This window comes from Tasmannia lanceolata, unplaced genomic scaffold (genome assembly GCF_043159265.1).
Source record: "Tasmannia lanceolata isolate RefF3 unplaced genomic scaffold, GAP_Taslan_0.1 ptg000004l, whole genome shotgun sequence".
NCBI classification, from domain to species: Eukaryota; Viridiplantae; Streptophyta; class Magnoliopsida; order Canellales; family Winteraceae; genus Tasmannia; species Tasmannia lanceolata.
The window spans coordinates 8794236-8819707 of record NW_027518681.1 but is presented as its reverse complement, the minus strand read 5'-3'; the positions used below and the strand labels follow the sequence as shown (position 1 = coordinate 8819707).

The following is a 25472-nucleotide window of genomic DNA, read 5'->3' as shown; positions in this document are numbered from 1 at the left end:
ATCAACACTCCTTAGAATTCTGATAATTCATATTGATTCTATCTAACCTTTGGATAACAGATTTGAATTCAGATTGCCTATATGGATGCTCTTAACAGAACCCTCTACGAAAACTAGTGATTGACTTTATGAAAATACACAAACTGGGTATCTTCAATTTCAAACTAGAGAATACCTTGAGAAGATAGAAGAAGAAAGATACATTACAGGCCTCCTACCAACGGGCGATCAAGACATCCCATCAAGATCGAAGAGAAGAGAATATCTATATGAGAGAGCTTTTATTTGTATCATTCATCATAACATAGCCATTCAAAAACAAAAACATTCATCATGGAGAAAAAGTGTCCTGATGCTAAAAAGAAAAAGAAAACACCCCCCTTCCTTTGTTAAATTGGGGGCAATACTGGGCATTCTATTATGATTAAAGTCACTTGAGTGATTTCAATGATAAATTCAAAATGCCTAAACTACCCTTATTCACTTAAAATATGAATTAATGACCTCTGACAAATTTTGTAGCTCTCAAGTGGACTTTATGTCTTCCAAATCTTCGATGAAGCTCCAAGCCAAGGCATGTTGACTGATTTAACTGGGGAGCCCTGAAAATGACAATTTCGCCCTTTTATTCCTACGCGCATTGAATTCATCCCCATCGTCAAGCTTCTAAATAATATATGGAGCCAAAAATAAAATGTCCAACATGAATAAACACTTCAATAGATGACCAACAATCCAAAAGCCACCTTGATTTACCTCTCGAGGAAAGCTAGTGGTTCACATTCCAATTCTTTATCCCTCAGACAAGGTTGAGCCTATGTATTTGCGAGGCTCACTGCACAATATATTCATCAACCTCCTCTAGAGTCTAGATTCAGCATATGATCGCATCTATTTTCCTTTTAATAATGATCAAGTTAGAACACACTCTCCTCTCATAATGGCCATGTACAAAAAAAAGTAAAAGAAAATAAAAGGTCTTCAACACCTACTTTAGTCTAAAGTCCTGTGGAAGTGGTCCCATGCCAACTCCAAAGAATTCACCATCTCAGTACCACAAACACTATCCCATGTCTGCCCTAGAGCATGCCTACCACTGAACTTTTTTCTTTGAATGATACCACTGAACCATAGAAACTCCGATCAAATGTATAAAGAAAAGCTTAGGATCCCAGACTATTTTTCATCAATAAATTCTATGATTGAACACTTGCATTTTTTCGGTACCATCTTTAATTAAATGGCAAGCATCCATAACTGTGAGTATAGCATTAACATATACATATCTTAAAGAACCATGAAACTAATCAATTCTAGACTGCCAGTCAGTATGAGAGACTTCATCAAAGACATACATTTCTAATCTAGTGAATCCACACATAAATTAATAGCTTCTAGTGTCTCCACACATAAATTAATAGATTTCAAAGACATTAATTTCCAATCTAGTGTCTCCACACATAAATTGATCTCGCAGGTTTGATCTCATCACTAGATATTTCATCTTGAAAAGAACTAATAGCTTCTGCTGTCACTATAAATGTGAACTCGTTACAAGATTTTTTTTTTGTGTGTGTGTGAATGATTAATCACTCATTACAAGATCACCATAATCAACAAGCATTTAAGCACACATTGAGAGAGAGAGAGAGAGAGAGAGAGAGAGAGAGGAAAATACACGAATAACAAAAACTAGTTCTTCTCATTACTTGCATAATGGGAAACAGTAACAGACTGAAGTAATGAGTGAAAAGGTACTGAAAAAATAAAAAAACCTAAATCTGTTAAATCAGCAGAAAAGCAAAAACTGAAAACCACAATTATGCAAAAGTTCAGTTACTATACATCTAAAAGTAGAGAAAAAAGAAAGAATTTGCATCCTCCTTACCTCGAACTGAAGAGGTGTCACTTTTCTCTGAAATTTCATCTGCAATATCACCAAAAATATCCGATCAAGACATTGAAAAAGGAAAACGAAACAACAAACTACTAAAATTTTCACAAAACACAGTCTAAAATCTCAACATAATATAAGAGATCGTAACAAAAAAAAATAAAAATCTGAAGCTAGCTATTTCGAATAATCTGAGAAAAATCAAACGCTTAAAACGGAAAGACAAGAGTAATGCAAAAAGCGTCCGAACATTATAATCCTCGCAAAGATCTCAAACGGTGTGATGATCTTACATGAAATGCAATGGTGAAGAGAAATTGAAGAAGAAGAAGGGATCGGATTCTTCATTTTGAGGGCATCACGAAGCTTCCTAGAGAGAGAGAGAGAGAGAGAGAGAGGAAAATATCTGAAGATCGGACAAAGGATTGGAGACGCTTTTTAAATAGTGGGGGAGAGGACTGGATGCCCCCACTCGATCTCCACGTCACCTTCTTTTTTTTAGGTTTTGGGATTTTTTTTAATATTGTTGAGATGTTTCTAGGTTTTTCGGGGTCCTTCCAAGAAGGCTCCTCTTTACGCTTTCTAAAACTGCTCGTATTTTTTATTTTATTTTTTGAGGCTAGAACTCGGCTGAAAGCCGAGTTGTTGGCTCCGCTGCGAGCCTGCGAGGTGCCCCTTCACAACGTGAAAGGGAATTTGGTAGGGAACGTGGTAGAAGGCATTTGGCGGAACGGCTGTTGCTTGAGAGAGCAGCCACATAGGCACACTTTTCAACAGATTTTGTCTTATTGGTTTATTCATCCTAGGTGGCTGCAGTCTCATGCGAACAAACGTTCCAGTGCGAAAGACATTAGCATCAATAGTCATTTTTGTGACAGAAATACGCTCTTGTTTTACTGAAATTACTAGGGATTTGCTAGCGACCATTAGAGAAGGCATTTCGCGACTGGGCTGTTGCATGTGAGAGCAGCCACACGGGCTCACTTTTCAGCAGATTTTGTCTTGTTCATTTAGTTCACCTGAGGTGGCCTTTGTCACATGCAACAACCCATCCGCAAAATGACTTCTGCAATGGTCCCTAGAAAATCCCAAATAACTAACATAACTCTACTTCTGTGCAGGTGGGAACAAAGGGTTTTCATGTTGTTTCTTAGTACGTATAAAATGAATGCATGGACCTACGTACTAAGATGTTAGAATTGAATAAGGTAGAGTTGGGCTGCAACACTAAATGCTTCATAAATTTATAATCTCTTATATCTTATTGCTTATACAAGGAATTTAACATTATTCTTATGGTGATAATCTATATTGTCTTATTTCTAACAATTAATACAAAAATAAAAAATAAAAAAAATCGAGTGTTGTAAGGTATAAGAGTACCTTCTTAGGAAATATTATTCAAAGTACATACATATGAACATTAATGCTATTTAAAATACTATGTAGGTTCGTAGGAAATGTTCTTGATAGAAATGTTCTTATGTCTCTTCTAGAAAATCCATTATGGCGATCACAACAATCATAGACTCTGGCATGGCTGCAATAGTGACACCAACGGTAGATCGATCAGATAGGGTTACTCTTGCTTGGCTGTGGCAACTCCTGCTTGCTTGAAAGTGGCAATAGGAGGTTGCAAAACTTGGTGCATCAAAAATATGGGCAAATCAATGTATTCATTGTACCCTTCTCCCTTAATTTGACTTTGAATGAGCCCTAGACCTCGCTTTGTTTGATCATGAACAAATGATCAATGTCCTGCCCTAAATCTGCTGGGGCCTCTTCATATGATGAGATGCGCCCGTCACGTCGATATCACAGGCTCTTGCTCGAATGCCCTAAGCAACATTTCCATGTTGCCGTACCGAGACACTGACTTGAACTGGCTAACGATGCACCAAAAGTAGAAGTTTGGATCTCCTCCAAAGAGGTGCCCTTGATAAGTAGTTTGTGCTTCGTTTTATCATTTCATCGTGTATGCACTGTGTTGTAGGCCAATTGAATTTAATTTCAACAATGGTGATAAGAATTAACAACGCAGCAGAATAACAATGCAAAGATAAAACGAAAGATCACACAGAACACACAAATTTACGTGGTTCACCCAACCAGTTTAGCATGGGCTACGTCCACGGCAGAGCGACAAGCCAACGATTCCACTATTCTGAAGAAAAGATTACAAAACCCTCATACCTCTCTAGGGCATCTCCTGATAACTCATCCCTTTTATATGGCGTTCTAAGACGCGTTACAATAAAGAGAAAAAACCCTAATTCATGAAAGTACGAAACTGTCCCCAGTATAAAAATACCCTAAAAATTCGTTTCCTTATATCAGGCTTCACCAATAACAAATGGTAATGAGTTTTGCATGTACACTGGGGATTACCTTGTGTATCAGTAGTTTTTTTTTTTTATGGGCAACTAAGTAGTTGTAGCCAACTAAGTAAAAAGATTGAGTACAACCACGATAGAGAAACGTGATATTCCACTATGTGAGAATGAAACAAAATTATAAAGAGATTCACACTAGTATCTTAAATACAATTGCCAGCCTCTTTTTTCTCACAACCCAAATATCGCCCTAAGATATAATCGTGTCCAAGAGAAATACTAGTTTCTACGTGAAAGGCTCTCCTTCACTTCCCCTCTCACTTTGAATAACGTTGCCTTATATAACAAGTCTTTCCCTCCTACTCTAACCAAGAAACAATCAGAGACATACCACGGTTTTATCAAGTTGAAGAATCATTCCCTCCCTCTCTCTCTATCTCTATTTCCACTAATCGTATAAGAAAACTACTGGAGAGCCTTCACTTGTGTCTAAACAAGACACTGATCCAAATCAATCCCAACAATGGATAAATTATAGCCCGAAAGCCAGGGTTCTATCCGGCTAAACCCACAATCTAATCAGATATAAAATTACTTTTAATCAAGCCGAATTACATTTGGGACAATCATCTTTCCACCAAATTTGTCATTCGGTCTAAACAAACCTAACCCAAAAGTCATTTGGTTGCCGGGTTTTTTTTGGTTCCTAGGATTTATGTGGGAGAAAAAAAATCCCAGGAGATTGGTGGGAAAAAAAACGTCCTAGAAGTATCCCGGTAAAATAAAAATCCCATGTTTGGTTGACCGGACTATGGTGGGGGAAAAAAAACTTTGTTTGGTTGCTTGAATTGTTGGGAAGAAAAAAATTCTTCTCAAGCTTATTTTTGGTTCCTGGGTTTATTTTTGTTCCTGGGATTATTTTGGGATGGGATGAAAAGGCAATCATTACAAAAGTGGGATTAAAAAATTCACCACACAAGCAATCATTACAAGAGTGGGATTAAAAAAAAAACTAGCGCTAAAAGGCAACCAAACATGGGATAGGACCAAAATTTTACTAAAACTTCCTGGGACCAAAATTTAACTGGCAACCAAACGGAGGGGACTATCCATATTGTTGCATGATTAGTATATTATACCTTCATATAGATATTGAATCCTTCAAACAAAAAAGTTGTTACAAGGCCCATTAATCTAGATATATACATGCTTCCATAGTTGAAAGTGTTGGCGATGATAAAAAAAATATGAAGTAGCTTTAGACATACCTGTTTGTAGTGAACAAAAATAAATAAAGATTTACGAAAAACCTTCGTTGTAGAGAAATGAGGCACGGACCAAGTCACTCCCTTCCAGGCGAATTCGTGCTTCTGTGGAAATAAACTACGGTGTAGCATATCTGAACACAATTATTCCCAAGATACAACAGCTCAACACACGTCATCGATACCTAAGCACTATGCACATCGAATAGATTTGAACCACCTATTATAAAACAGTGATTGTCCAAGCAAAGATTAAATGAATAAATGGGAAAAATAAATTACAAAAGCACTTTTAGGTTTTTTTGTATTAGAAATGGGAAGAATGCGACTCTTTTTATAGGCAAAATGTATCTGTTCAAGACACCCTTTACTCCGTTAAGAAACCCTTTAGAATTGCCCTCTTAAATTTAAAAACAATTTAAATATTTGTAAGTAGTGTTTTGTAACTCAAAAAATACACATGTTAGTTTGTGTGACGGTTGGGGCCCAACGGTCACACACTCCCACGATCGAATCGACAAAAAAATTTGATGGTCATCTATTTAAGGGACCTAATTAAGGGTCGGATATCATAATAATAAATTTTTATTAGCTTTATAAAATAAAAAAATCAACAAAATTAATTGAGCTAGGTCGGGCAGGCGTGTGTGTGATATTTGCGCGCACATGTCTGGTTAATTGGTTTTCGAACCGTTTTCCCAATTCCCTCCTGTGAACCCATACAGTGGCTCATGTACGTAGGGTCCTAATTTCATCTTCTCAATCACTATGATGGCTTTATATACCAATGAGCATCTCTCCCACTTTCCAATGTGGGACTAAATTTGTTAGGCGGGGAAAGAAATAAAAGTTCATATTTTTTAAACTAGCCAATAAAGCGGTAAATAAGCAAAAATTTAATAACAAAATTTAAATCATATTTATATTAAAAATATTAACAAACCCTCACATATTTTAATAGAAAAAGAATTTGTACAAAAAACTTGGTGTTGGGCAACCAACAAAGCATCATGTGTAATGAAGGTGTCTATGACTTGAGCCTTCACTTAGTATTATTGTATTCTAATTGTAAGGAATTACCAGTGAATATGTCTTAAACTACGATCCTTGGATACAGAAGACGTACATCACATATATGATACTAAAGTGTTTAATTTTGTTCATAAAGCTGGCACTTTATGTACTTGTGCTAAATCTCAGTATTCTTGTAAGTATATGACTTACAAGAATTCTGTACTTAAAATTATTTTTCTCCTAAAAGAATTCTGTATTTAGTGACTTACAAGAATCACTTTGATGTCAAGGACTTTAAATAATTAAATTGGGAGCAACCCATTGTAGATACGGATTCCTTTACTTTTAATGATAAGTGAGTCCTTTGTTACTAGTCAAAGTGAAAAACACTTATGTTATATATCTAATTGACTTATTCAAGTGTTATGCTCTTAATGACTAAATCTCAAATGATTAAATGATTAATCAAAGATCATTTGATCATGCCGACAAGTTAGATCATATTTTCTATTATCCTTGAACTTAGTACCTAACTATTTTCTAGTGGTGGCGTCCGCACTTTCTAAAATTGATGATCACGATCCTCCCTCCTGAAGCTACATATACCTTATGATGATGAGGGATCGTCGACCTATCGATCAGATGCCCATGTTAGGCCTAAAATCGGTAACAGGTTATGGTAGGACTGGGTGGTACGGGCTAACGAGCCACGGCTGAATAGCTGGTTGAGTCCTGCGCTGCACAGAGTACAGACAAGAAAGAAAAGGGTCAGAGGACCAACCCGGAGTGATACTCCGGACGGGTGCTTCGACACTCAAGTCAGTATGAGCAGGAGTGTAGAGCAATGTCAAAGCAAAAAGCTTAGAGTTTTGGTTCTCAGATTTTCAGGACCCTCACCTTAGAACAAGTGAAGGCTATTTATAGTGATTCTGAGCCACCTGTCTAAGACAGGTGGTAGTTGTGAGCCAGGTGGTGGCCTCTGTATGGACCAGGTTTCATACCTAAGGAGGGCAGGTGGAGGTCCCTGATTGGTCCAGGTGTCACACCTAGGGGAGACAGGTGTTGGCCTTCCAACGGTCCTTGTGAGGGCCACGTGCCAGAAGCTAATTGGATGCTGAGTTCGGACCCCTCAGTGCTGAGTCCGGATTGCTGAGTCCGGATTGCTGAGTCCGGATTCCCTCAGTGCTAAGTCCGGACCCTATCAGTTGCCCCCTGGTTCTTCAAGCCATGAAAGTGGCTAGAAGAAGCAAAGAGAAGGCAAAGACAGCGTCGGGCCGGCCTTAAGACCTCCAGGCAGCTGAGGCCGGGCTCAGACTCAGCTAGGAGAAATAGTGGCTGGACGGGAGACTCCTGCGCCCTGGCCTGGCCTTGGCGTTTAGCCTGAAGGAGTACGGCCGGGCAGAAGGCATTCGACTATCCAGCATGGCTGAATTTTTGACCAGGGGCCTGGGCGGCCAGGGGTCCTGGACATCCTTGGTTCAGGAAGTCATGGGGTCCTGCTCGGCTAAGGCTGTGAACGGCCAGCCGGGCAGGTCTTTGCTGGTGAAACTTTTTGTCGCCTAGCGCTTTTGTCGTCTAGCGAACGCGCCATATCCTGTCCGGACAGCCGGACAGGTCTCTTGTCTTTTGAATTATCCTGTCCGGACAGCCGGACAGGTCTTTTCTCCTCTTGAATCATCCTGTCCGGACAGCCGGACAGGTCTTTTGTCGCCTAGCGCTTTTGTCGTCTAGCGAACGCGCCGTATCCAGTCCGGACAGCCGGACAGGTTTTTTGTCGTCTAGCGCTTTTGTCGTCTAGCGAACGCGCCATATCCTGTCCGGACAGCCGGACAGGTCTTTTGTCGTCTAGCGCTTTTGTCGTCTAGCGAACGCGCCGTATCCAGTCCGGACAGCCGGACAGGTTTTTTGTCGTCTAGCGCTTTTGTCGTCTAGCGCTTTTGTCGTCTAGCGAACGCGCCATATCCTGTCCGGACAGCCGGACAGGTCTTTTGTCGTCTAGCGCTTTTGTCGTCTAGCGAACGCGCCATATCCAGTCCGGACAGCCGGACAGGTCTCTTGTCGTCTAGCGCTTTTGTCGTCTAGCGAACGCGCCATATCCAGTCCGGACAGCCGGACAGGTCTCTTGCCGTCTAGCGCTTTTGTCGTCTAGCGAACGCGCCATATCCAGTCCGGACAACCGGACAGGTCTCTTGCCTTTCGAATGCCCCAGATCCTATCCGGACAGCCGGACAGGTCTTTGTCTTTCGAATGCCCCATATCCTGTCCGGACAGCCGGACAGGTCTTTTGTCTTCCGAATGCCCCATATCCTGTCCGGACAGCCGGACAGGTCTTTTGTCTTCTGGCGCTTTGGGACCTGTGCCTTGTATTTAATGCAGGCGGCGCATTTAATGCGAGCGGCGCATTTAATGCGAGCGGCGCATTTAATGCGGAAGGCGACGTGGCGCACTCCGGCTGGCGGAAATGGGCGGGATTTTTCCCGCTCTTCCCAGCTTCTCTATAAATACAGGAGTTTACTCTTCATTTCTTACTTTTCATCTTTTACTCTCCTCCTCTTCTGTTCGGCTGCTCAAGTTTTCTGCCCGCTTCGGATCAGTGAGCCCGGAGGTCCTCGTCCAACACTCCAGTTCGGTAATCTTTTTTAGCTTTTAGCCTTTCTTTCTTTTTTTTTGCTTTTTATGTCTAGCACTAGTTCGGAGACGGACTCCAGTTCAAGGGAGTCCGGTTCGACCAGTACCGCATCGGGGTCCGAGGCATCAGAGAGGGCGGTTCCGGCCTCACCTATAGTGGAGGCCGGTGTTGAGGGCGAAGAGCTAGTGATCATAATAGACGAGGAGAGCGGTGAGGAAATGAGTGTGGACTTAGACACAATCCCGGCCTGTGGGGACGGACCGGATCGGGTAGAAACCAGCGACGATGATGAGGACGTCGAAGCGGCAGTCCCTCAATCGTCGCGCATGCCAGTCGAGGTGATAGCGGAGGCACAGATGGAAGCCAACCCGCAGTATAACATTGGGGCCCTATACGAGGTGAACCATCTGTGGCCGAACAGGCTTCAGATCGTCAGGGACAAATACTGTATTCCTAGCCGGTACATTCTGAGGGCGGCTGTCGAAGGGGATCGGGCCAGCAACGATAGCGCAGACCTCTGCGTGTATGAGGAGGCCTTCCGGGCCGGGCTTAGGCTCCCCTTCCACCCCTTCTTTGCGGATGCACTGAATTACTACGGGCTGGCAGTTACACAGGTCGTCCCGAACTCTTGGAGGACACTGATCGGCTTCTTGTACCTTCTTGAAGTCCGGCTCCGTAGGAACCCCACCGTGCCCGTCTTCAGGATGTGTGCGCACCTGAAGAGGCATAAGGACGGCGGCTGGATCTACATTAGCCAGAGGCCTGAAATGAAAATGATCACTGGGATACCTTCTTCCATTCACACATGGAAGAACAGGTTCTTCTATGTAAAGGACACCGCGCCGGGCTCGCAGTGGCCGTTCTCATTACAATGGAGAACGCCAGACACTCGCCGCCTTAGTAAAAAACCAGCTCTCGAAGACTATGACCATATGACCTTCGCTCTGATCAAAGAAGAGCTCAAGCGAGGTCCAGTTCACTGCTCAGAGTTCGAAGAGGAGGCCGAGCTGGTCGCACTCGGGGTCAGCCGTGCGACGCCGGCACGTACGTAGACACTATAGGATAGCATTTATTTTTCTGAAGTATTTTTCAACTTTCATATTGCTGACTGCGCTCCGTTCTCTTTTGCAGAAATGGTGAAGCAGATGTCCCTCTTGGACAGAATCAAGCAGTCTTCGGGCGCGTCTCCAGCGCAGGAGCAGCCCCAACCAAAGGGCAAGAAGAGGAAGGTGCCGGAGTCGACCCCGCCGATGGTCGCGCTGGCTAAGCCTCTTAAAAGCAGCCGGGCGACGCATAAGCTTGCCCTATCTAGCCGGGCAGACACCACGGGTCAGAGCTCCAAGTCCGGAGCGGCGACGGGGTCAAAGCACGGCGGGGCAGTACTGGGTATGCCGGCTACGGCAACGGTTGGAGGCGACAACGTCTTCCGCCCGAACTGGGCCGTGCAGAAAACGGACACCGGCCTGGGGGATACCCGGGTGGCCGCAGAGTTGATGTACAAGGGTGTCCTCGCCCGCGACCGGCTAGCAGTCGAAAAAGAGGTGCCGGAGACCTGCGAAGCGGCAATCAGCTCCGCCCTCTATCAACTCCAGGTGTACTCAAGGGATATGGCCAAGAAGCGATATCTCTTCTCTGAGACGATCACAAGGATCGAGTCCGAAAAGGCCCAGCTCCAGAAGGAGAACGGCGAGCTCAATGAAGCCGTCCAGATCAAAGAGGCCGAGCTCAACAGCTTACAGGACGAGCTGCAGAGGGTCAAAAACCAGGCCGTGCAGGATCTCCTGAGTGCGGCTGAGAGGGCCGGAAGGAAGGAAAAGGCGGCCGTGGAGGCGGCCGTGAAGGAAACTGAGGAGAGGAAGGATGCCCAGCACTTCGACTTAGGCCTCCAGGCCTACAGGGCGGGTTTCCTTCTCTGCTCCGAGCAGGTGAAGAGGATTCACCCCGGCATCTCCCTGGACGGGCTAACCGTCCCGTATGCACCTCCAGAGGACGAGGAAGATGAGGAGGAAGACGAACCGGACTCCTCCCGGCCTATTGAGGTGGATGCGGAGGTGACTGTGGCCGCCGTCTCCTCGGCGGAGGGTGGCGAGCTCGCAGCCCTCACTCCCGAAGGGGTCGTCACCGAGGTGGTGGCCGACGAGGAGGCCTGAGCAGCAGCCTTCTTTCTTTTTTGTTTGCACAGTCGGTAACGCCTATTCTTTGTAAGCCAGCTCGGCGAAGAGAGCAATTTTGTAATGCGAATATGAATACTGAATACAAATACATTTTTTGTTAAACTGTCTGTACAGCATTCTTATTTTTTTTGTACGTATTATTTCTGTGCTTCATCGAGAACCGTGCTGGGAATATTTGAAGTTGGTTTCCACCACGGGCATCCTGGCTGGAACTGATCTCCAAGCCACTAGGACGAGCCGGAGTGCACCACTGCTGCTCGTCCTAAGTCTGCGAGAGCCGAGCTGGAAGCTTGGTACTCAAACACTTAGGAAATATTTGGAGGTGGTTTCCACTGCGGGCGTCCTGGCTGGAACTGATCTCCAAGCCACTAGGATGAGCCGGAGTGCACCACTGCTGCTCGTCCTAAGTCTGCGAGAGCCGAGCTGGAAGCTTGGTACTCAAACACTTAGGAAATATTTGGAGGTGGTTTCCACTGCGGGCGTCCTGGCTGGAACTGATCTCCAAGCCACTAGGATGAGCCGGAGTGCACCACTGCTGCTCGTCCTAAGTCTGCGAGAGCCGAGCTGGAAGCTTGGTACTCAAACACTTAGGAAATATTTGGAGGTGGTTTCCACTGCGGGCGTCCTGGCTGGAACTGATCTCCAAGCCACTAGGATGAGCCGGAGTGCACCACTGCTGCTCGTCCTAAGTCTGCGAGAGCCGAGCTGGAAGCTTGGTACTCAAACACTTAGGAAATATTTGAAGGTGGTTTCCACTGCGGGCGTCCTGGCTGGAACTGATCTCCAAGCCACTAGGATGAGCCGGAGTGCACCACTGCTGCTCGTCCTAAGTTTGCGAGAGCCGAGCTGGAAGCTTGGTACTCAAACACTTAGGAAATATTTGAAGGTGGTTTCCACTGCGGGCGTCCTGGCTGGAACTGATCTCCAAGCCACTAGGATGAGCCGGAGTGCACCACTGATGCTCGTCCTAAGTCTGCGAGAGCCGAGCTGGAAGCTTGGTACTCAAACACTTAGGAAATATTTGAAGGTGGTTTCCACTGCGGGCGTCCTGGCTGGAACTGATCTCCAAGCCACTAGGATGAGCCGGAGTGCACCACTGCTGCTCGTCCTAAGTTTGCGAGAGCCGAGCTGGAAGCTTGGTACTCAAACACTTAGGAAATATTTGAAGGTGGTTTCCACTGCGGGCGTCCTGGCTGGAACTGATCTCCAAGCCACTAGGATGAGCCGGAGTGCACCACTGCTGCTCGTCCTAAGTTTGCGAGAGCCGAGCTGGAAGCTTGGTACTCAAACACTTAGGAAATATTTGAAGGTGGTTTCCACTGCGGGCGTCCTGGCTGGAACTGATCTCCAAGCCACTAGGATGAGCCGGAGTGCACCACTGCTGCTCGTCCTAAGTCTGCGAGAGCCGAGCTGGAAGCTTGGTACTCAAACACTTAGGAAATATTTGGAGGTGGTTTCCACTGCGGGCGTCCTGGCTGGAACTGATCTCCAAGCCACTAGGATGAGCCGGAGTGCACCACTGCTGCTCGTCCTAAGTTTGCGAGAGCCGAGCTGGAAGCTTGGTACTCAAACACTTAGGAAATATTTGAAGGTGGTTTCCACTGCGGGCGTCCTGGCTGGAACTGATCTCCAAGCCACTAGGATGAGCCGGAGTGCACCACTGCTGCTCGTCCTAAGTTTGCGAGAGCCGAGCTGGAAGCTTGGTACTCAAACACTTAGGAAATATTTGAAGGTGGTTTCCACTGCGGGCGTCCTGGCTGGAACTGATCTCCAAGCCACTAGGATGAGCCGGAGTGCACCACTGCTGCTATATACTGATGGCTAAATGAGTTACTCAAAGAGGGACAATTATTTGGGAAACTTATTTTATTCATTGCAGAATGTGGATGATTACAGCAGTTCTTTACAAGCCTATAAAGGCAAACAAAATTACTGATAGTAGATCCGAAGATTTCTAGAATTCCAAGCATGTGGCAGCATCTGTTCGTCGAGGGACTCTAACCGATAGCTTCCTGGGCGAATGACTTCCTTGACTCGGTATGGTCCTTCCCAGGTCGGAGAGAGCTTGCCCACGCTTCTTGGCTGGGAAACGGAGGCTTTCCTCAGGACTAGGTGGCCAGCGCAGAATTCTCTTGGTCGGATCTTGACGTCATGATATCTGGATACTTTCTGCTTATAGGCCGCCGACCTGATCTGAGATTCCTCACGGACTTCTTCAAGCAAGTCAAGGTTGGCACGGAGTCCGTCCCCGTTGAGCTGCTCACTGAAATGGACGATCCTTGGGGAGGGGACGCCGATGTCAACCGGGATCACTGCTTCTGTTCCGAAGGAGAGATTAAAAGGCGACTCGCCTGTGGCCGTACGCGGAGTAGTCCGATACGCCCAGAGCACATGATACAGTTCGTCTGCCCAACGCCCGGCCTTGCCATCCAATCTCTTCTTTATCCCCTGCAAGAGGGTCCTGTTCGTCACCTCTGTTTGCCCATTCGTCTGAGGATGTGCCACAGATGTGAATCTTTGCTCTATGTGCAGGTCAGAACAAAACTTTCGGAAATTCCTCGAGTCGAACTGCTTGCCATTGTCCGTTATGAGGACCCGGGGGATTCCGAACCTGCACACCACCGATTTCCAGAAGAAGTTCTGTACATTCTGCTCTGTGATCTTGGCCAGAGGCTCTGCTTCCACCCACTTGGTGAAATAATCAATGGCGACAACGACGAACTCACGGCCTCCTGAGGCCGGCGGAAAGGGGCCCAGAATATCCATCCCCCATACTGCGAAGGGAAGAGGACTGATGATCGGGGCCATCGGAACGGGTGGCTGGTGGACGGCTGGAGAGAACTTCTGGCACTTCTCACACTTTTTCACAAGGCTCAGCGCGTCCTTCCTCAGCGTAGGCCAGTACAGCCCTCTCAGGAGGATTTTGATGGCCAGGGCCTTGCCCCCGAGGTGCTCTCCACAGATTCCTTCATGGGTTTCCTGCAGGGCTAACAAGGCATCACTGGGGCGAAGACACTTCAGATACGGGAGGGTATACGACCTCTTGTATAGAGTCTCGCCATCCAGTGAAAACCTCGCTGCCCTCTGCATGACCTTACGGGCTTCCTTTCTCTCTCCCGGGAGCTCTCCGCTGCGCAGATACCTGATTATCTCGTCCATCCAGCACGGTTCATCGTCAATCTGCATCACCACGACGGACTGGGCGTCGATACTGGACCTCTTCAGGAACTCCATGCGAATTTCCCTGAGGGCGGTGTAACCTGAGGCTGCGAGCTTTGATAGCACATCTGCCTTTACATTCTCTGCTCGGGGGATTCTGACGACCTCAAAGCTCTTGAAATGAACGGCAAGACTGCGAACCCTCCCCAGGTACTTGATCATTCGCTCTTCACGGGCTTCATATACTCCCTGGATCTGACAGACGACGAGCTGTGAATCGCAGTACGCCTTTAGCCTCTGAGCACGGGTCTGCACAGCAAGATTCATCCCGGCGATGAGCGCTTCATATTCTGCTTCATTATTGGACGCACGGAAACCGAACCTCAAGGCATAGTTCAGGACGAAGTCCTCTGGTCCAGTGAGAACTAGCCCTGCACCACACCCTGTCTTGTTCGATGACCCGTCCACGTAAACTTCCCAGAGCGGCTCTTCATCAAAAACTGGGTGCGGGATGACGGTCTCAGGCCCGGGGGGCGGTGATGCTCTGGAAACGTCCCGAGGATCTGGCACGGCCAGCTCTGCTTCTGGAGATGGAAATGCTACCAGCCCGGGGTCTGGGTCCGGAACTGTGCACTCGGCTATGAAGTCAGCGAGAATCTGAGCTTTGATCGCCGGCCTGGGTAAATATTTGATATCAAACTCACTGAGCTCCACGGCCCACTTGACAAGTCGGCCCGAAGTGTCTGGCCGGTGGAGGATTTGTCTGAGAGGCTGTCCTGTCAAGACCTTGATTGTGTGCGCCTGGAAGTATGGCCTTAGCTTCCGGGCCGCCGTAATGAGGGCGCACACGAGCTTCTCTACTCTCTGATATCTGGTCTCTGCATCATGGAGGACCTTACTAACATAGTAGATCGGCTTTTGCTGATTAGATTCTTCTTTGACCAGTACTGCTGCAACCGCCAAGGGTCCCGCTGAGAGGTACAGAATCAGCTCTTCTCCTGGCTCAGGCGTGGACAACAAGGGAGGGGAGGACAAATACTGCTTCAGCTCCTCGAACGCTGCTTGACATTCCGGAGTCCAGGGCGCGGTTTTTATACCTCTGATCGCATTGAAGAAAGGGAGGCATCTCTCGGCGGATTTTGAGATAAACCGCCCCAGAGCTGCCACCAGCCCGGTCAGCCGCTGTACTTCTCTGATAGTGCTGGGAGGAGTCAGCTCCATTACCGCTTTGATCTTCTCCGGGTTCGCCTCTATTCCTCTCTGGCTTACCATGAAGCCCAGGAACTTGCCCGCTCCGACGCCAAACGTACATTTGGTCGGATTAAGCTTCATGTTGTGTTCCCTCAAGACTTGGAAGGCCTCTTCGAGGTCGGAGACGTGGTTAGAAGCACTTCTGCTCTTCACTAGCATATCATCAACGTAGACCTCCATGTTCCGGCCAATCTGATTTCTGAACAGCTTGTTGACGAGACGCTGGTAAGTGGCTCCCGCATTCTTCAGTCCGAAAGGCATCACCCGATAGCAATACGTCCCCTGGTCGGTAACGAATGATGTCTTCGGGATGTCAGACTCGTACATTCTGATTTGATTGTATCCCGAGAAAGCATCCATGAAACTGAGCAGCTCGTGACCCGCTGTAGCGTCAATGAGCTGGTCTATTTTTGGAAGTGGGTAGCTGTCTTTTGGGCAGGCCTTGTTCAGGTCTGTGAAGTCTATACAGGTCCTCCACTTCCCGTTGGACTTTTTTACCATTACCACATTCGCGAGCCAGTCCGGATACTGGATCTCACGAATGAAATCGGCCTTCAATAGCCTCTCCACCTCTTCTCTGATGGCTCTCCGTCTCTCCGGTGCAAAGTGTCTACGCTTCTGCTTCACGGGCTTGCAGGTCTGATCGACACCGAGCTCGTGGGTGCTAATCGACGGGTCAATGCCGGGCATGTCTGAAGGAGTCCAGGCAAAGACATCTGCATTGGCCCTGAGGAACTGAACGAGATCCTGCTGCGCGGCTTCTGGCAGGGCAGAGCCGATCTGGACAACCCTCTGTTCGTCATCGATGCTCAATTGAATAGAGATGAGGTCCTCCGCGGGCTGGTTGACTGTGATCTGCGCTTCGTCTCTCAGATCGTACAGCTCGATTGGAAGAGACTCAGACGCATTCTTCCCTCTCAGTGCTGCCGCATAGCATTGTCTTGATTGGGGCTGATCCCCTCTGACTTCACCTACGCCTCCTGGCGTAATGAACTTCATCTTCTGGTGATAAGCGGAGGCAATCGCTCGGAGGAGGTTCTGGCCAGGGCGTCCTAGAATGGCGTTATAGGCCGACTTGGCCTTAACCACCAGGAAGGTCACCATTGCGAAGGACTGGCAGGGCGGCTCCCCGATCAGAACTGGAAGCTCAATCTGCCCTTCGACCTTGACAACTTCTCCCGAGAATCCGAACAGATCTGAGTTGGCCGGCTTCAGACGGTCAGCTCCGATCATCATCTGTTCGAAGGCGTGGTAGTAGAGGATGTCGGCGGAGCTCCCGTTGTCGACCAGGATCTTCTTCATTTCCCAGTTCGCCACTAGCATTGTGACGACCAGGGCATCATCGTGCGGGAGGATCAGACCGTCCAGATCTGCCTCCGAAAAGGATATCTCATTTTCTGGTTCGGTCCTCTTGCTGCAGGCATGGACGGCGTTGACCTGCCGGGCATAGGTTCTGCGGGCCGATGAAGAGGTCCCTCCCGCGGTCGGCCCTCCTGAAATGGTACCAATAACACCATGAGGTTGGAGTTGAGGTTGAGGTACCTGAGGAGGGAGAACGGCCGGGGCTGGAGCCTGGATGCAGTCGCCCAGGGGTTGGGCGTCTCGAGGACTTCTGTCTCTGGGTCTCGGGTTGTCCTGGCGCTCCCTTCTATTGTCGTTATTTTTTAAGTACCTCCCGAGGTACCCTCTGCTTATCAGCTGCTCGATTTCCTCCTTGAGATGAATGCAGGCATTGGTGTCGTGGCCGTGGCTCTTATGGAACCGGCAATACCTGGACATGTCTTGGGTGCCTGCCTCCGACGTCTGCTTCTTCGGCCACCGGATGAAGTCTTCTTTCCGGATGGCTGCCAAAATTTGAGCCCTAGACGCGGTGAGGGGCGTGTAGCGCTCCCTCGTCGGGGGGCTACTCTCCTTTCGAGGCCGGGGGGAGCTCCTTTCCTTCCGGGACGGACTGCTCTCCTTCCTCTGAGGTCTGTCATCCCTACGCTGCTTGGCGGGGTTCTTCTCCTCTGGTCTTCTCTTGCTGACGGAATCCAGGGCAGCGAGAGTCTCCTCGACGGAGATGTACTCTTCCGCCCCGGTCATCAGATCTGCCAAGGACTGCGGATTTCGCCGGGCGACTGCTCTTCGGAAGTCGGTGGACCGGGCTCCGGCCAGAAGAGCATTCGTTGCCGCGGAGGGATCCAGGTTGGGTACCTGAAGGGCCTCCCTGTTGAACCGGCCAACGAACGCTTTTAAGGCCTCACCGTCTTCCTGCCTCAGGGCCATTAGTGAAGCCGTCGTCTTTCGAGGCCTCCTGCTGCTCATGAAATGCCGGGCCAAGTCGTCCCCGAAGTCGTCGAAATTGTCAACGGACTTGGGCTTGAGCCGTGAGTACCAATCTCTTGCGGCTCCGGTTAATGTGGTGGGGAGTGCCCTGCAAAGGAACCCGTCCGACGCCCCTTGGAGAAGCATCGTGGTCCTGAAGGTCTGCAGATGATCCACGGGGTCGGTGGTCCCATCATACTGCGGGATCTGTGGCATCTTGAAGCCCAAAGGGACTGCCGCACCGAGTACCCGATCTGTGAAAGGGGGATTGCTACTAAAGATCCTTGAAGCAGGGCGGCCATGATCTCTAGCCAGCTCCTCGATTCTGTTATCGATCTTCTGGATTCTTAGCAACATCGGATCATCCCTCTGTTCGGCCAGACGGGCAGGTCTACTTCTTACGGCTGATGGGCTCCTTGCGGATCCGGACTGGCTGAGGGGACTCCTTCGCCGGTGCCGCGATCCCTCTCCGTGCATAGGGTCTCTCTTGCTGCCCCGCTTCTGCACGGAAGGAGATCGTGACCGGCGATGCTGTCGACGAGGCTCAGGACGCACGCTCCTGTCCCGCGAGTGGTGGTTTCTTCGAGTGGAGTGACGAGTTTGGTCGCGGGGTGGAGACGCGCGTTCTCTGCGGGAGCTTTCTCCCCTCTGAACAGGTCGAGAAACCTCGACGGGGTGTTGCTGGAGTGCGGGAGCCGCATTCCTGAACTGCGCAACTACAGCGGTCATTTCCTGAAAAAGGGCCCTCATCTCCCTCGGGGTCGGGGTGGGGTCTGAACGGTCCGAGTGGGGCGAAGTCCGCTCCACGGCCGCCCCGACCTCCACTTGTGAGGCCAGACGCTCACTTCGTCCTTCACGGGGGGCCGTAGCCCGGGTAGCCCGAGAAGTCGGAGGTGCTCGCTTGCCGGTCTGTCCTACCATTTTTATCTGGGTGAGATTTTCGAACAGCTTTTTGTTGCGAGGTCCCACGGATGGCGCCAAATCTGTTAGGCCTAAAATCGGTAACAGGTTATGGTAGGACTGGGTGGTACGGGCTAACGAGCCACGGCTGAATAGCTGGTTGAGTCCTGCGCTGCACAGAGTACAGACAAGAAAGAAAAGGGTCAGAGGACCAACCCGGAGTGATACTCCGGACGGGTGCTTCGACACTCAAGTCAGTATGAGCAGGAGTGTAGAGCAATGTCAGAGCAAAAAGCTTAGAGTTTTGGTTCTCAGATTTTCAGGACCCTCACCTTAGAACAAGTGAAGGCTATTTATAGTGATTCTGAGCCACCTGTCTAAGACAGGTGGTAGTTGTGAGCCAGGTGGTGGCCTCTGTATGGACCAGGTTTCATACCTAAGGAGGGCAGGTGGAGGTCCCTGATTGGTCCAGGTGTCACACCTAGGGGAGACAGGTGTTGGCCTTCCAACGGTCCTTGTGAGGGCCACGTGCCAGAAGCTAATTGGATGCTGAGTTCGGACCCCTCAGTGCTGAGTCCGGATTGCTGAGTCCGGATTGCTGAGTCCGGATTCCCTCAGTGCTGAGTCCGGACCCTATCAGCCCATATGCCTAGATCGGAATGGAAACTAAAATCTATATTTAAATGGTTAGGTTTGTTTGACCAATTTGATTAATGGGTGACCAAACATCCAATGAATAGTCCAGGTTACATGTACGTAGATGCACTAAATTAGAATAATGGTCCACTACGGAGATGACATTCGAAAAAGTAAGCTACTATATAGAAAATCTCTTTAACTATCAATGGTTTAGTTTTTTTTAAGGGTCCTAAAAGGCAAGTAGGGGGCATGTGTGTAAAATCAAATGCTTTAGCTTTTGTCGTTGAGGCCCCCCCCCCCCCCCCCCCCCGCCCAAAGAAAAAAAAAAAAAAAAACTTGATGGACGAGGATCGTTGGATTGTCTGATTAAGTTTTTTTCTAGCAGAATGTTGCCATACTCGTGGCCGCTGTTTAGAGCAAAGTGGTAGCCCTTACAATCTCATGGGTGAAGACCGTTCCTTGCTTTAAGTTTGTATCAACTTTCGATTTATGGCATGGGTAGAAAGGTTTTGCTTTAATTTGGACTAGTGACCTACGATAGTGCAAAGTTAGGAGCCACCTGATCCTGGATTCTTTAAATAATTTTAATGGATCAAGTTTGGGGAATCCTGGCCCTTCAGGCACAGGGGCCCTCCTTAGAGTTAATACGGGAGCGGTGAAGTGGGCCTTCTCAGGTTCTATAGGGGCGGCAGACACCAACGCAACGGAAGTGCAAGCCTTCCTTCAAGGGCTCAAACTTTTAGATTAAGATATGTTAGATAAGGTTGTGGTAGAGGGGGGCTCGTTGAATGTAATCAAATGGCTTAGAAGATTGACTATTGTTCCCTAGAGATTTGCCCCCATCCTCAGGCATTTTGATAAGATAAAAGACATAGTTGGTGGGCTTGGGATCTCTTTTCATCATGTGCAAAGATCGGCCAGTAAAGAAGCCGTTGAAGTTGCTAGTAGGGATGGCATCTCTAAAGAGGGTTTGGAGCTCTCTGATTTCTTTCCACCTTAATTCTAACCCTCTTTATGCTACTTTGGTTATCTCTAATCTTGTCTTGTATCTTTATTTTTCTACATTTGTACGCTTGACCACTCCGCCCTCTTTCTTTAATGAATTACCTCACCATTCAAAAAAAAAAAAAAATTCCCTCGCTCCCTCCCCGGTACAAGAGAGACACACGGAGTTTGCATAAACATTCCAAATATACTCATATTTAAAGGTGAAAAGGCATTCCAAACATCTTAATTGCTTCACCTAAAATTTGTCCGCTTTAGGAATTAGGACATGGTTTTAAATTTCGGTTTCGGCATCCATTTCGCCGAAACCGAAATTCCGGAGCCATTAGCCAAAGGCAGAAGCCGCGGCTCAGTACGAGCGTAACGAGGTCGGTAAGGGTGGCCACGCACAGCACACGCGTCGACATCCGAAAAGCCCATGTGTTGACGTGGTTCCCAGCACATGTGGCTTTGCTCCCTTTTAAAAAAGCCTTTTAAAAGAGATGAAAATACTTTGTGAGTGATCAGGAATAAGACACGCGACGCAAGTTTTAACTTTTAACCTAGCATTTGTAACACGTTCAAAAGTCTAGAAAGCTCTTCGATACGTGTCCACATTTTCTCGCTTGGGGAGTCAAAGATTGGAACAGATAGACAGAGAAAGGCTCCCCGTAAAACCTACTGCTGTCGACATGGTCGGATAACTCGCAGGCAGAGTTCTAGACGGTTAAATCTCGCGATAAATTGAGATCTACTATTTGGCTTTGAAAAATACAAGTGGGCCCATACTATGGAGATCTGGCACAATCTTTTCATGTGATTTCAAAAGAAAATGATAGGGAGACCTAGGACCTAAAACGGGACCTGCAATGAAAATATGCCATGTGTTAAAAGAAAATTTTACTTTTTTATTATTTGTCTAAACTTATGGATTGCTCACGTCACTAGTGATGTTGTGGCGTGAAGCAATTTGTTCGGTCCCCTTTCAGGTCCTACTCTCGGTCTCCTAGGTTACTCGATTTCAAAAGGAGTTTTTGATTAATTTGGTAAGAAAGAATTGGAAGAAGGGCTCTTCATAGCACTACTCTTCTTTAAGTACTCCCTCAGTCAATTATATTTATTTTTAGGGATTTGCTAGCATCCATCTCAGAAGGCATTTTGCGGATGGTCTTCTGTTGCGTCTGACTGCAGCCACCTCGTGAATAAGATCAAAATCTGCTGAAAGGTGAGCCTCTGTGGTTGCTACCATCCGCGAAATGCCTTCTACGATGGACACTAGCAAATCCCTAAAAATAAATATAATTGACTGAGGGAGTACTTAAATAAGAGTAGTGCTATTAAGAGCCCTTCTTCCAAAAATACCTTATTCAGGAAAGAGATTTTTAGGGTTTTGCATGGCAAAATATTGGGATTTGATTGGGACCATTGCATAAGGCATTTCACCAACGGGCTGTTGCATGAGAGAGCAGCCATCACGAATGAATTAAGGGCCCGTTTGGATACCTCACATTTTGTATTTGGATTTGGAATTGAGTTTTCAGTACAAAATAAATAGATCTGCCAGCTCATGTTGAGGGAGACAGAGAGGGAAGGGGGTACTTCCTGCTGCAGGGGAGAGGTTGAGGAGCCAAGAGGGTGAAGGAAACTGCTAGATTTGTGGATTTCCAATTTCTTATTTACATAGCTTATTTGGAAATTTGATTTTTTTCACTGCCTGTCTCTGAATTGGAAATTCAAGGATTTGATCGGAATCCAAATGTCAACACAAAAAGGGCTGCAAAGGTGAAAATTCCAAATCAAAATCTTCACGGCATCCAAACAGGCCCTAAATGAATATGCCAAAATCTGATCCTATGTGGATGCAACAGTCAGTTCGTGAAATGCCTTATGCCTTTTGCAATGGTCGCTACCAAATCCCAATAGATAAATGTTCTTGTGCTCGTGAATGTATCATTTGGCTGCATTTAGATTGCCGGAAATGGGAATCGGAATCAACATCCTAATCCTGCCTTGTAAACAAAATGGGAAAAAATTTCAACTCAACTCAACTCAACTAAGCCTTTGTCCCAAACTAGTTGGGGTAGGCTCATAAATCCTCTAGAAAATTTTCATGAAGAAGGTGAAAGAATCTACCTGGCTAAAATTGAGTAAGTCTAATCCGAACACTAGTTGGGTTCATCTGCATGGATCATTGTCTAGCCAAGTTGTTTTCGATCTGCCCCTACCTCTTTTTTCTCCATCAACTTGGCACGAGTCACTTCTTCTCACTGGAGCATATATCCAATGGCGTTGGATATGCCCAAAGCATCTTAAGCGAAGCTCTTTCATCTTCTCCTCAGTTGGTGCCACCCACACCTTTTTACGGATCTCTTTATTTTTTAATTCTACATAACCTTGTGTGGCCGCACATCCATCTAAGCGTTCGCATCTCTGCTAAAGAAAATGGAAAAAAAGTTAAAATAAAATATTTAATTTAAAAAATATAAAAAATTTTTTATTCTGCTTGATGCGAAATCTGAATACCAGATTATGAGATTTTTCCCCACCTTTTAGTCCACCCTAATGTACTTTTTGCATCCCCGATTCCTTCTTTTTTTTTTAGACGAAGCGATGTAATTGGGCGGACTTTGGAATAGGATGCTAATTCCTTCGCCTGAATCTAGCAATCCAGACACATTCTTCGGAGCTTACATGTTTGGTCGAGATTTTCCTAGGCAATCCTGAGCTCTGATAAATCCTTTTTCTTTTCCCTCAAAGAGATATCTATTCGAACATTAAAATTTTACAAAGCAAGAGAAAATCTTTTGCTGGTTACCTCCCTCTATCACGTGCTCACAATATATTTTCACTGGGGGCCATGAATCTGCCAGTGTTAGCTTTGAGTTTTATATTAGATAGTTTGATTGCTTTTACAAACTACAAACGAACGAATCGATAAGATATGGAATTTTATATGGGCCTACGTACAAAAGTGCACCCCTCTCTCTATCTCTCTCTAGGATAAAATACTGTGTTGATGACTCGCTATCTTATGTCATAGGCCCGACAATGACAAATGGGATGCCAATACTATAAAAAAAAGGTTTCACACAAGAAGTCAATCACGTCATGTCTTAGGTGAGCATACTATGCTTTAGTAGGGCGGGACCTCGTGGTAATACAATGAGACCCTCCCATTTTCACAATAGTAGGGTCCTACCTACGATTGATGAAGCCCGATCAGATGTACAAATTACGTTAATTAAATTATAAGATCATGCCTACTTATCAAAAACTCATGATGGATATGGGCAGATTGTTGGAGATTTTCAAAATAAAAGAGATTTTGAAAATAAAAAGGTTTTATTTTGAAAATGGGTGTTTCGAACACATATACAATCAAGGCTCTTTTGATTAATATTTTCGGTGGCTTATTTTTATATAAAATATTAGAATCTATGGAGTATCAGAACAAAAAATCATATCACCCAAATTTTCTCAAAGTTTCGATACTTTACATTTATTTCATTTTTAGCATTTAATGCTTTTAATACTGATAGAAAGAGCAGAAGAGAGATGCGCCTTATATTTGTCATTTCAAAGAGAAGGAGATGATGCTTATACTTGTCAATTCAAAGAGAGATAACTGGTGACTGCCCATAGCATTCTAACACTTGATAGAGAGAGATGAATGTTCTGTTAATGCTCTTTCACTAATGTCTTTTCTCTCCCTTCTGTTATTTTGCACCAACATATAGTAAAATACATGTACTTTGAACAACATTTTCTAAAAAGGTACTCTCTTATATCTTATATCACTTAGAATTTTCTATTTTTCTTTATTAAGTATTAGAAATAAGAGATTATAAATTTTTAACATAGGAACGATGCGAGTTCTGGTCTAGCAATTGGACATAAGAGATTATAAATTTATGAAGCATCAATTATGAGAGCCCCAACTTAACAATTTTCTCCAACACAGATAACCTGATCACAGGATAAATTTCATTACTCTTTACACATAAATAGTACGCATGATTTTTTTACGTATACGGCCATGTTTGGCAACGGTAAATAATAAATCGTGAGAGAGGGGTACTGTGGGTGGGAGAGGGGGAGACTTGAGAGGGCACGAATGAGTAGATGGTGTAAAGTGGCTAAAAAACATGGAAAAAATAAATCAGATTTGGGTGCAGCTTTTATTTTCCTTGTTTTCCAGGATTTTCTTCCCCTATCGTCGATCAGTCTCTCTAGTGCCTATCTCTCTCCCACGCGGCCACCCTACGTCGCCATTGGATAAGCTAATTAATGTTCCAGGAGAAAGATTCATGGTACCCAAACATGCCCTGAGTATAGTATTTTAATATAATGATCAGAGAATAATACATCATCCAAAGGGTCTTTTAATGGTAAAAACCTAGCCGATCACAGTACGTTTGGATTTCTTACCGGGAGAAATCATTAGCCAAAGGCAGAAGCCGCGGCTCAGTACGAGCGTAACGAGGTCGGTAAGGGTGGCCACGCACAGTACACCCGTCGACATCCGAAAAGCCCATGTGTTGACGTGATTCCCAGCACATGTGGCTTTGCTCCTTTTTTAAAAAAGCCTTTTAAAAGAGATGAAAATATTTTGTGAGTGATCAGGAATAAGACACGCGACCCAAGTTTTAACTTTTAACCTAGCATTCGTAACACGTTCAAAAGTCTATACAGCTCTTCGATACGTGTAAAACCTACTGCTGCCGACATGGTCGGATAACTCGCAGCAAAGTTCTAGACGGTTAAATCTCGCGATAAATTGAGATCTACTATTTGGCTTTGAAAAATACCGGTGGGCCCAATACTAGATGTGGGGTCCAGATCCAGTCACTTCATAGGAGATCTGACACAATCTTTTCATGTGATTTCATAAGGAAAATGATACGGAGACCTAAGACATAAAAC

At 46.3% G+C, this 25472-nt stretch overlaps 1 long non-coding RNA gene across 1 annotated transcript; it reads right to left on the bottom strand.

Annotated features, from left to right (window-relative positions):
- Positions 1 to 253: 253 nt before the first annotated feature.
- Positions 254 to 1650, bottom strand: LOC143876238 (uncharacterized). The gene is made up of 2 exons (XR_013250339.1): positions 757 to 1650; positions 254 to 602 (listed from the first exon to the last, which is right to left on the bottom strand). It is a non-coding gene; the product is annotated as an uncharacterized LOC143876238 (long non-coding RNA).
- Positions 1651 to 25472: the final 23822 nt, after the last annotated feature.